Below are 13,065 nucleotides of genomic sequence, written 5' to 3' on the forward strand. Positions count from 1 at the left end.
CTATTAATTATCCTTCCTAAATATCTATCAAATTCATCCTTTTAGTTCTACTGTCACTTCCAGTAACTGAATTCATTTTCCCTTTATCTCTTTCCTCTTGCTGTAGTAGTCTCCTAATGGTGTTTCTTTATTCTGAAAACTATGGAACGGTTATGAAAGAAATTGAAGAAGATACAACGAAATGGAGAAACATTCCATGCTCATGAATTGGAAGAACAAACATTGTTAAAATGTCTATACGACCCAAAGCAATCTACACGTTTAATGCAATCTCTATCAAAATACCATCAGCATTTTTCGCAGAGCTAGAACAAACTGTCCTAAAATTTGTATGGAACCACAAAAGACCATGAATAGCCAAAGCAACCCCGAGAAAGAAAAGCAAAGCTGGAGGCACTACAATTCCAGATTTTAAGCTATATTACAAAGATGTAATCAGTAAATGAAGACAGTATTTTACGGGCACAAAAACACACATAGATCAATGGAACAGAGCAGAAAACTTAGAAGTGGACCCACAACTACAGGGTCAACTAATCTTTGACAAAGCAGGAAAGAATAGGTGTGTCTGGGTGTCTCAGTCAGTGAAGCATTTGCCTTTGGCTTAGGTCATGATCCCAGGGTCCTGGGATCCTTGCTCAGTGGGGAGCCTGCTTCTCCCTCTGCCTGACACTTCCCCCTTCTTGTGCTCTCTCTCTCTCTCTCTCTGACAAATAAATAAATAAAATCTTTAAAAAAAATGCAGGAAAGAATATCCAATGGAAAAAAATTGTCTTCAACAAATGGTGTTGGGAAAATTGGACAGCCACGTGCAGAACAATAAAACTGTACCACTTTCTTATACCATACACAAAAATAAATTCAAAATGGATGAAAGACATAAATGTGAGACAGGGAACTATCAAAATCCTAGAGGAGAACACAGACAGCAACCTCTTTGACATGAGGTATAGCAACTGCTTACTAGACACATCTCCTGAGGCAAGGTAAACAGAAGCAAAAATGAATTTTTGGGACCTCATCAAGATAATAAAATCTGCGTAGCAAAGGAAACAATCAACAAAACTAAAAGGCAGCCTACAGAATGGGAGAAGATATTTGCAAATGACATATCTGATAAGGGGATTAGTATACAAAATCCATAAAGAACTTATCAAACTCAACACCACAAAAATGAATAATCCAGTTAAGAAATGGGCAGAAGACAGGAATGGACATTTCTCCAAAGAAGACATCCAGATGGCCAACAGACACATGAAAAGATGTTCAATATCACTCATCATCAGGGAAATACAGATCAAAACCACGATGAGATACCACCTCACACCTCTCAAAATGGCTAACTTTAACAACACAAGAAACAACAGGTGTTGGCAAGGATGTGGAGAAAGAGGAACCCTCTTGCATTATTGGTGGGAATATGAAGTGGTGTAGCCACTCTGAAGAATAGGATGGAGGTTCCTCAAAAAGTTAAAAATAAAACTATCCTGTGATCCAGCAATTGCAATACTAGGTATTTACTCAAAAGATACAAAAATACAGATTCGAAGGACCACGTGCATCCTGATGTTTATAGCAGTATTGTCAACAACAGCCAAATTATTGAAAGAGCCCAAATGTCCATTGACTGATGAATAGATACAGTAGTTGTGGTGTATACGTACACAGGGATAATGTTACTCAGCCATCAAGAGAGGGAGAGAGGAACAAACCATAAGAACTTTTAAGGATACAGAACAAACTGAGGGTTGATAGAAGGAAGTGGGTGGGAGGATCAACTAGATGGGTGAAGGGTATTAAGGAGGGCACTCATTACGAAGGGCACTGGGTGCTGTATATAAATGATGAGTCAATGAATTCTACTCCTGAAACCAATATTGCACTGTATATTAACTAACTAGAATTTAAATAAAAAGTTGAAAAAAACGGGGCGGGGGGTGTTTTTCTAGCCTTCTGACCTGCAACCTAGGTTTTTTTCCTATAAAATTTGATCACCTCATCAAACCTACTGTAAACTGACTAATGAGTACTTAGTAAACTTAATGTAAACTTATTTCTCTGGGATTATTAGTATTATTGTTTTTTACTACGTAATTCTACCCCGACTTTCTATCCTTTTTATTTTCTTAAGTTACTCAAGCATACCATATACTGTGCTTCACATAAGTTGTATTCTACTCCAGGAATATTTTCCCTACCTTTGCCTAGCTAACTTAATTCTCATATCACTTATTCCAGATATGAAGACAGTGACCCCCAACCTTAAGTTATATGTTGTTATTATGTGCTTCCAGATCACCTATCAAATGTTACTCCATTTAAGTTATTTGTATTATTTCTTATCACTTGCTTCCCTAAAGTGTGAATTTTTCAGGTATAGGGAAAGTGTGCAAGCAGTGCCTGAATCATCTTTAGTGTTCCACTATGTTACATTTCCAGCATATCGAATGGTATAGTATATAACCTATTATAATTATCAAATAGATAACTAATGAATGTAATCTATATCTGATGAGCAATTAAGCATCATTTTAACTAATGTATATAAAATATAAGTTTTTGTGCCCAGGGAATATTTATATAAATCACTTAAATATCATGCCAAAAAGGAAACCTCAATAAATTTCAGTAGGAAAACATAATATGTGCTACATTTCATGACCAAAATACCATAAAACTATAAATAAAAATTAGCTGGAAATAATCTAACAATCTAACATTTTTAAATATTAGGAAAATCTCTTGAGTTAAAGAGGAATTGACAATTGAAATTCCAGGTTCTTTGAAAATTAGTTAATTTTAAATTTAAAAAATTCTGGACTCTAGCCAAAGCTGTACTCAGAACAAATTTGTAGCCTTTTTTTTTTTTTTTAAATAAACTACAGGAGTTCATTCAAAAATACCATTTGATTCCAGGAACCCTAAAAAGAAACTACAAATAAAATAAACTATCATAAATTTTACAGAGGAAGTTAGAATTAGAAAAAATGAAATAATAGCTTACTGGGTTAAAAAAATATGATTTGTTAGTATTCTAACATGGATATTTAAAAATAAGATTAGAAAAAATTTTGACATTTTTAATTTATTGTAAAGGAAACAAATACTTAAGGATGAAATGGAATATAATCACAGGTAGAGTAGAGATTAGAATTAAGAGAATGGTGTTTTCAATTTCATGAATTCTGTTCATTTCTATATTAATAGCTTTGAATATTTAGATTAAATATATCATTTCACTGGACACTTTTTATTATTAAAAAACTAATGTAGACTTTGAAGGAGGGTTGTAAGATCCAAGAGACTGGGAAGGAGCTAGAATCAGATAAATGTTTATGCTGAATCTCTGGCTTTACCTTTTCTTTCTATGTTGGATATAGCATGGGAAAAAAAAATGGTTCTAAGTAATCAAATTAACACATACCATAGTATGGAGGATATACTCAAACTGTCCCTATCAATACTCAACAATTAGACCTTTCTATATGTAGATTCAAAAAGATTTGTTTTACATTGGACAATCTCATATTTTCAGTATAATGTATATGTGGTCTTACAACTAGAACAACTAAATATATAGCCCAACATTTCTAAAATTGAGAGTACACCTTCTGTCATATCAGAAAAAAAAAAATTAAAGTGCTAGACACTACAAGGCTTCCTAGGAAGTATGTTAGTAGATGTAAAGAGAAATTACAAGGCCTTGCTTTCATAAAGACATATCTATATAAAAATTTTTCCTAAGGGGAAAGTAGAACTAAACAAGTAAATAAAATTTGAAGTGTGGCCACACTGGAGTGCTTGTGTTGTTTTTATGATTCTTGAATGCAGAGAGATGACTGCAGACTGTGGAGAACAAAAGGGCTGAATTGGTACTCATCGTTAAGTGATTTCCTTTCTTCTTTTGAGAGACAGAACCGAAATAGCAGGCTGCAGTCATTAAGTCTCTGATTTAAAAAGGAGCACAGTGGGCACACCTTCTCTTCATGTTTCCAGGGCCCAGGGCAAGAGCATAGATGTTAGGTCCTGGACTCCATCCACTATCTTCCCACCTCCTATCTCCAACATCACTCACCAATCCTACTATAAGTAGGTTCAGGGCTGTTGGGGCGGGGACTATCCACACTCATGTATACAGAATGTTGTCCAGAAGGGAAACAGGAGTGAGGACTCACTGACTCCATAGATTTCTTATCCCAAGAGTGGATGTGCAGCTATGAGCCAGAGGTAGTCTCTATAAAATTATTTTTTAAAAAATCAGGCTATTATGGGAGATAATAGCAGAAAAATATAAATCATATTTTAGATGCAAATTTTGACTGGTATGTTAGAGAGGGCTTTCCAAGGAAGTTACTATTACTCTAAAACTGAATGGATATAGATAGTAGGCATAAGAAGGTGGATTAAAGAGAATTCTAGAAAGATTGAGTTATATGGGCAATACTTTAAGATATATCACTTTTACCTCAATAAAGTTGTTCTAAAAATAAATAATATTTTATCATAGATTAGTATAAAAGGTGAGAGCAAGGAAGTTTAAACAGTAAAGCCCTGATCACTGGTTAGAAGAACCTGAAGGAATTCAAATGTTATCAAACAACTTATGAAGAAGCACATTTTGAATGGAGAGAAATAAAAAATTTGTATTACAGATACTATGTTTCAGATCCCTGTGGGATATACAAGTGGATAGGGCTCAGGGAAGAGGTCAAGGTCGAAGATATTTGAGAGTTACCAGAATTGGAATCTGAAGCCATGAGGAGAACATCTAGGGAGAGATTAGAAAATAATAAAAACAACCAAAAAGAGACCCTAGGACTGAATCCTATTCTAACATTCAGAGAACAGTTAGAGAAGGAACTAGCAAAGGAGACTGGAAAAAAAGTAAAGTAGAGAATTAGAAATAATAGAAGTAGAGTTTAGAGTCTTGAATGTCAAAATGAAAAAGAAGTTAGGAGGGACTGGGAAATGAATGCTGCCAGTAAATCAAAATATAAGGACAGAAAAGTGTCCATTAGATATGCCAACCTAGAGTTGACCCAAGCAGGAAGAGTTTTAGTGTAGAGGTAAGGAAAGAGTTCTGATAATAGATTGGGCTAATAATAGATTAGTAGGCAGAGCCAGTACTGTTGGAGGACTTGGATTTGAATGTGGGGCTAGTATGGATTATTGACTAAATATAATAGTTTTTCTCTACCAAACCTCTCCTTGCTGCACTTACCCCGTAGACATCAGGCATGGCCATATGATTGGCTTTGTCCAATGAAATTGAATGGAAGTGAGCTATATTATTTCCAAACAAAACCATAAATAGTCATTAGATGGCTCCACCATGGCTCCGTTGCCCTGGCATTAACTTGACATGTATGCACTGGGGCTGCTCCATCAGCCTGGGTCCTAGAAGGAAAGAATGCCAAACCAAGAAGGATGTGTAACATGAGACTTCAGAATAGGCTCGTGATGGATAATTAGAGGGAAATACTGTTGATTTTGCTGTCTTGATTTAAAAGTGATTTGCAATCATACTGCAGCCATTTCCTATAGAGAGAAAGTAAATGTGTAACTGGAAATATAAATGCAGTCTGAGTATGTAAAATGATACTGCTAATGTAGAACAGGCTTTAAAGAGGTAATAATATGACTATGTTAAAATAGGATTATGTAAGATATATATATATACACACACACATATGTGTATGTGTATATATATCACACACACATATATATAGTATAGGTAGTGAGCCAACACTATTTTTAAATGATTCTGTGAAAATCATACAATGAATAGATTTACCTATTTTTCTAACCTACTTTGCCTATGTCTGGTTATCCTATTACTCCTTCGTATTCAGGACCTATTAATGAGGCTGTTAAAAGACTCAGAACATTATCAAACTTTGTTTTTTGTTTTTTTTTTAAGATTTTATTTATTTATTTGAGAGAGAGAAAGAGCACAAGCAGGGGGAGTAGCAGAGGGAGAGGGAGAAGCAGGACTCCTGCTGAGCAGGGAGTCTGATGATGAGGACAACCTGGGGTTTGATCCCAGCACCCTGGGATCATGATCTGAGCCGAAGGCAGATGCTTGAGGACTGAGCCACCACGCAGGCGCCCCCAAACTTTTCTTGTTATGTAATTTCATTATATGTAAATTTAAGTATGTGTAAATTAGTCTAAGTAGCAACTTATTTTTAAGACAAGCATAGATTTTCTCATTTCTGTATTTTTCATTCCTGTATGACATATTACTGCTTATCACTAAAGCATTATGATTATTGAAGCCTAATTGTGTTTTACAGTAAGAAAATTGTGGAGATTTATACTTCCTGATAACTTGTTTCTTCTTTAAAGCAATCATATATTATCCATTGGAAGCATTTTTTTTGAAAAATACTACGTTTTATTCAAAAATGCTATAATAATAACTTCCTAAAAGCATTCATACACAACTGCTTTCTCTGATATAAAGTACAATATTTCCAAAAATGTGACTCTATAAAGCTGACATATCTCAGTGTTCCAGTTTTCTTTCCCATCAGTGACTTTCCTATCATACTTACTCAGTTACCAAGTTCTTTTTTTTTTTTAATAATGTAGTCAGTAGTGCAAGCTTAACCACTTATTAGAAAATCAAGCTATGTTCTTTCCACTTCATACATCATCAACAAGCAATAAAAATCCTGAGATCAGGATGTTTCTGGCAGCATTTTGACACTGCATTAGGTGGAGAAAAGGTAACTTGCTTTTTAGAAGTTCACAGCTCAGCATTGATGATAATAGTGCAATTGTTTTTTCTTCTGTGAAATAAGCAGACCTGATTTCTGTGGCTTACCAGGGTGAATGCATGAGCAGTGAAAGAGTGCTATTCGAAGTCTGACAGGAAACTTTTCTGATCACAGTTCTACTTCTCAAGTAATTTATTCAAGATCATAAAACGTGTAACGCTATTAGTGATAATGGAGAAATCTTATTTATAAAAATTGACTAGTCTATACAGGCTTAATTTCACTTCTTTCATTTTATTTGATAAGTAGGACAAAGGTTTCTGTCCCCCTCGTCCACTGTATTTCTTTTTCTTCTCACTGCTGGTTGAAAAGTCTGTTTCATTGTTGCTGTTTAGAATAATCATACTAAAATATGTTCACATTAGCAAAAAATACTTTGAGAGTTTGCTTCAAGGGGGTCTTAATGGTTTCTACTTCCCATATCATCCAAGGATAGTATCAGGACATGGTTTATAGGATAAAAGTGAGGAAGACAGAAGGATGGAAAACGATAGGAAAACAAAGAGGAGGAAACTAGGCAGAAACTAAGAAATACTTGGAGCCTCACCTTGAAGCTGTACAGATTAAAAGGTAACCTTGGAAAAAATGTTTTGCCTAAATCTGTGGAATTAATATATGTTGATAACCAACAAAGAATAAGGCAGTTTGCTAAACACTAAGTTTAATTTAGGTAATGGATAACATCAGTATGTAAATATAATGGAAGGGTTGCATATGCAAGAAAGTCAGATGCCCAGAGTGATAAAAACAAAATTAAATATGTAATATATGACATGTATATGATTTCTGGTTCTCCTGCTTTAGCCATTCACAATCTGGGATGGTTTCTCTGAAACAGATACACAGATATGCAGTAATAATATGAAATGGCAGTATATACTCATGCCTCAAAAATCAGTTTAGAAATTGAATCAAAATATAGGTCATAATTACATATGTGGATCTGTAGAGATCTTTGAATACCTCTAAATATCTGTGAAGAACAGTTATGATCTCAAAGAAAAGAATATGTACAGTTTCTTTTATCAAGCTAGGAAAGCATACCATCCTTAGAGGATTTGTATACATACAATGTATAGTGCCTACTGGGATACATCATAAAAAGAAAGTGCTTTAAAAAGGGAGTTATTTTTATTATTTATTTATAAAAGCAAGACGTAAAGAGTGTTGAGCTTTTTAATATGCATTAATGTGCTGTGATCCTATGAACAATGTATGGTGACTAACATATTTTGAAATAATTAGGATTAATATGATTGAGGTGGGGAAATAGGGGAAATAGTATTTCCCTGGGAGTATTCTATGGAGTTTTAGATAGCAGTCAAATACGGTAGTACAGGTTATGCACTGTGCAAAGATACCCATCTGAAGAGAGTGAGAACGGGCTGAAATCTAGCATCTGTGCTGTGTGTGAGCTGAGCTTTCCCAAGAGAAGTGCATTTTTAAAGTATTCATTAAGTTGCTTTGAAGGCTAATAGTGCTATTCTTTATGATGATAATTTTTTAAAAAATTAGTTATCTGGACTTTTCAAATTAAGGCAAAATCTTCTCCTGACATGAATCAGAATCAAGAGAATCTTAGATTTGTGTTTAGATGGAAAAAAAATTAAATATAAAACTTCAGGTGTTTATTTTGCAGATTTATTTTTTCCAGAATGCTAACACTCATAATGAAGTATGCTTTAATTGCCATATATGAATTGACAGATATAAAACCATATAAACAGCTTGTTTTAATTTGTTCTATGAGGACACTGGATAACATTTTTGGAGTATATTAGGATATGTAGGTCTTAATGGTTGGTCAGCTAATATTTTTCTCATCTACTTTACTTTTTAAGAAACTCTTTTTTTTTTTCTTTTAATGTAATCTCTACCTCCGGTGCGCAGCTCAAACTCATTAGGACCCCAAGATCAATAGTCTTATGTTGCACCGACTGAGCCAGCCAATGCCCCAACTTAAGAAACTCTAAATGAGCAATACTTGTGTTCGGGAAACAATGCCAATATCATAATTATGAGACAACACAAATGCCTAATTGATAAACTCTGGCTAGGAGAAGCCTTCCACAGTATGATCATCCTGTACTTGCATATGAAGGATTTATTTTTCACCCTTGCTTATACAGCAGGGTCTGTTGTGACTCTTAGTGACGGAAGTAGCAGTTTCTCCTGCTTACTGTATACGAATGTGTCACATCTTCCTCCACTTTCCCTTATGATATTTTATTTCTTGGGTTGAGCGAATTACATTTCAAATAATCTCACACATGTGTACATCTTAGTCTCCTTTGCCTACTGATACTTTCTCCCTGTATTTGGCTTATTTTTGCTGAACGTGGAAAATCCTTTCTCTAGACTACAAAAATTATTGATATGTTCTCAACTTTGTCTAGTTAAACAAGCTTTTTCTTTTTTTTTATAAAGATTTTATTTATTTATTTGACAGAGATAGAGACAGCCAGCGAGAGAGGGAACACAAGTAGGGGGAGTGGGAGAGGAAGAAGCAGGCTCATAGCGGAGGAGCCTGATGTGGGGCTCGATCCCATCACGCCGGGACCACGCCCTGAGCCGAAGGCAGACGCTTAACCGCTGTGCCACCCAGGCGCCCTTAAACAAGCTTTTTCTAACAAATATCCCTGAAATATTAAAATGTCTGTTGTTGCATAGCTTAATTCCTAATCTTAAAACAATGGTATTTTCTATAATGAGCTAAACAGGTTTTGGTGAATCAGCCTTGTAACTTATAAACATTTTCATTTTCTTTTTGATTAGCATATGTATGTGGGTTGGAAACTGCTTGTAGAGATGTTGGTTTCAAAAAGTTTGGGCAAACCCTATGATTAAAAAAATCTAAGTGAAACTCCCAAATATGACAAAATATCCTCTACTTTATGTGGAGAAGTAGTGAAAGAAAGAAAAAAAAAAGTTCTGGAACTAAACCCATCAATTATCCACATTCCTGTTTCTACTTTATGTATTTTATAATTTGGATGTGAAAAGCCTAAAATAATAAAGTCCCAAGAGTAGAGAAATATTTTCGTAACAGAATTCAGATCTTAAATGGGTCTGCACCTCAGTGAGTCTCATTACAGTAAAACTCTGGCATTTTCACGGTTTCACATTTGTGATAATTTTTTATGTGTCAGCTTGACTGGGCTAAGTGTTGCCCAAATTAAACATAATTTCTAGGTGTTTCTGTAGGGGTGTTTCCAGATGAAGTTAGCATTAGAATCAGTGGACTCAGTAAACTAGACTGTCCTCTCCCAGGAGGGCCAATCTATTGAGGGCCTGAACAGAACAAAAAGATGTAGGAAGGAGAAATTCAGTCTTTTTGCTTCCTGCCAGCCTGCTCCAGGGGGGACATCAGACTTCTGCTGCATTTGAACTGAGATTTATACCATCAGCTCCCTTGGTTCTCAGGAGTTCAGACTTAGTTTGGGATTATATTACTCTTTCCTGTATTTCCAGCTTGCAGAAGGCAGATTGTGGTACTTCTCAGCTTCCATAATCACATAAGCCGATCCCTTATAGTAAATATCTTCATATCAATGTATCGTATTAGCTCTGTTTCTCTGAAGGACCATGGCTAATGCAACATCCTATCTCCTTTCTCACTTCAGTCTCCTTTAAGTTAAAGAAGACACCTATTTTCTCTCTACTACCTGGCAGGAAAATTGTCATGGTACCCAGGTCTAGACAGTTACTTTTGAACCTTGAATTTTGGGGGAATGATTGAAAAGAACAAGCAAGTTTCTGACCACTTTGCCGAGGCTGTGGTAGAGATGAGAGCATATGGGTGTGGTCACAGTTATCCCAGTGCTGATGGCAGCATCTGGGCAAAACCTATTTGTTCTCTATTAGTTTCTGCCTGAGTTTCTGTGAGTTTGTCAGTAGTCTTCTTTAGCCTCCACAGCTCCTCAAATTCCTTCTAGTAAATACCCTTGTAATGAAATATTTTGTTGCTAGTGTTTGTCTTGTTTCCATTGTTACAATAAAAACCTTGATTGAATAGTCATTTCGCATAAAATCCTAGAATGGATGGACAGTTTTCAACGACTCCGTTTTAACGACAGCAACCGAAGTCCTGGATTTGTCACTGAAATTTTTGGTCTTGATTTCAGAATCAAATAATTACCCTTCCATTCCAGGAAGAAGAGGTATAATTTTGAAATGCTGTCAGTATCGCAGCCTCCTAATATTGTTTTGGTAAAACCATAAAGAAAAAGACATTAATATATAACGTTCCATTCCATCTGCTTCAAACAACTTTTCAGGAACACTTACTCAGCTTTTGCCCTGGGTTTAAAAATGATGAAACAAGTATAACGCTTTTTCTCACAAAGTTTAGAGACCAGAATAGAGACTTATACTATAATACTTGTAATACAATATAAAAAGAGTTGTAATTGAGGTATTATATAGCTTTTAGTGAGGGCATGCAGTTCAGGGGAAGAGTAAAAGGAAGAACAGAAATATTTTCTCTGTCTAAACTAGAGGCAGTGAAGGATGCTGGAAGAGGTGATAATAGCCTCCGCAAAAAGAGCCTGATGGCAGAAGTGGTAAGATGATGGAGCAGAAATTAAAGGATGAAAATGTAAGAGAGTTTGCATCTGTATTTTTATAGCTTCTGTCTGTTACGATAAAACCAGGTTGTTCGGTATCGATCAAAGCTACGTAAAACAGATCCAGGGAACTGCAGTCCCTGGATAGGATTGAGTATGCAGGCAACAGGTATAAAGGAGAACCCGAACAACAAAAAAGGGCCGCCAGCACTACACTGAATAGTTTTTCCATAGTGTCTCAGCTTTCGTGACATTTTTCTACTCACCAGAAGCATCATTTCTGTAGTGCTGTACTCCTGAGTGGACAAGAAGCAGTGGGGTGTAGCTCAGGGGTGACAGCCAGGCATCCTGCTGTTTCACAGGCCTTGAGCGCCTTTTTTATTTGTTTGTTTGTTTACTGGAGACTGTGCTGACTGCCAGAGGCATTTTAGAGATAAAAACTGAAGCAGAAGGATATCAGCTCCTGACTTTATAAAACTGATTGTCAAGTTTCTAAAAAGTCTGATCACACTCATAATCTTTATTGAGATCTTATTCATCTCTCCTTTCATGTCCAATAATGTTGGCTTTTTAAATAGTTTTTTTCACATTTCAAAATCCTAGCTAACATTTGTAAAAATCTTTGAAGCCACAAGAAAGGGTATTTACGAAAGTATTATTATTATTTTGCAATGGCATAGTGAAACCATCTTGTTTGGGACGTCACTAACGGAATTTTCAGTGGACTGGTCTGAAGTTTATCTGGGTTGTTGACCTCATTTCGGTAGGCAGTAAAGTTAGTGAATAAGACTAGAGAATTAATTCTTGAAGGACATTATAAAGGAACTATTAGAAATTTTGTACAAACATCTAATTACATGAAGATAACAGTAGCTAATTTATTAAAGGCCATTATATGATCTTTCCTATCATATACATTTATTAAAGTACATGGCTTAAAGATTCCTATGGTATTTTGTTAGCTTGGTTTGAATTATAGCATATGCTCGATATGAGCAAATTTGTACTTATTTTAAAATACTATATATTTTATTTCTTCATAACTTCAGATAACCTTCTTCTAGGTGGCATGAATTAATGGTATTTCTTTGTAATTTCTACACTTATTTTTTTTATCTGTTCCTTAAACATTTCCTAGAACATTTTCTGGCTATTTATAAACCTCAGATTATCTGATTGCTCTTGTTGTCACAGTGAAATTAGAGTATCTATGAAAGTGGAACAAAATCAAAATCTTTTTAGCTCCATACATAAACCAAGCTACCAGGGCATATCTGAATTTTCAAAATTTTCCGTGAGCAGTTACACTTGATGGGTAACAGAAAGAAGAGCTTGATTTTTAGTGTGAAGATTGGACTTCAATGCTGTCAGAACAAAGCAAATCTTGTTTTGATTTGTACAGTGAGCACATTTGCTGTGTAAGACACAGATGGAGAGAAGATAAGAAATAGCAGAATGTCATCTTGAAAAGTCCTCTTTGACTGAGACCACATGACAAACCCCATTAAAGCATAACTGTGAAATTTAGAAAAAAAAATGCTGATTCTTGGCAGGAGAGAAAATTAAAATTTAATTATTCTTACATCTTTCCTTTTTCTTGTTGTTGCCAGTCACGCTGGTGGATGTAAGAAGTAGCTCCAACCTCCAACTAAATTGTATACAATCAAATCACTCCAATATTGAGAATATTCTGGATATTTCTTTGTTGTCTACACATA

This window comes from Ailuropoda melanoleuca, chromosome 3 (genome assembly GCF_002007445.2).
Source record: "Ailuropoda melanoleuca isolate Jingjing chromosome 3, ASM200744v2, whole genome shotgun sequence".
Taxonomy (NCBI): Eukaryota; Metazoa; Chordata; class Mammalia; order Carnivora; family Ursidae; genus Ailuropoda; species Ailuropoda melanoleuca.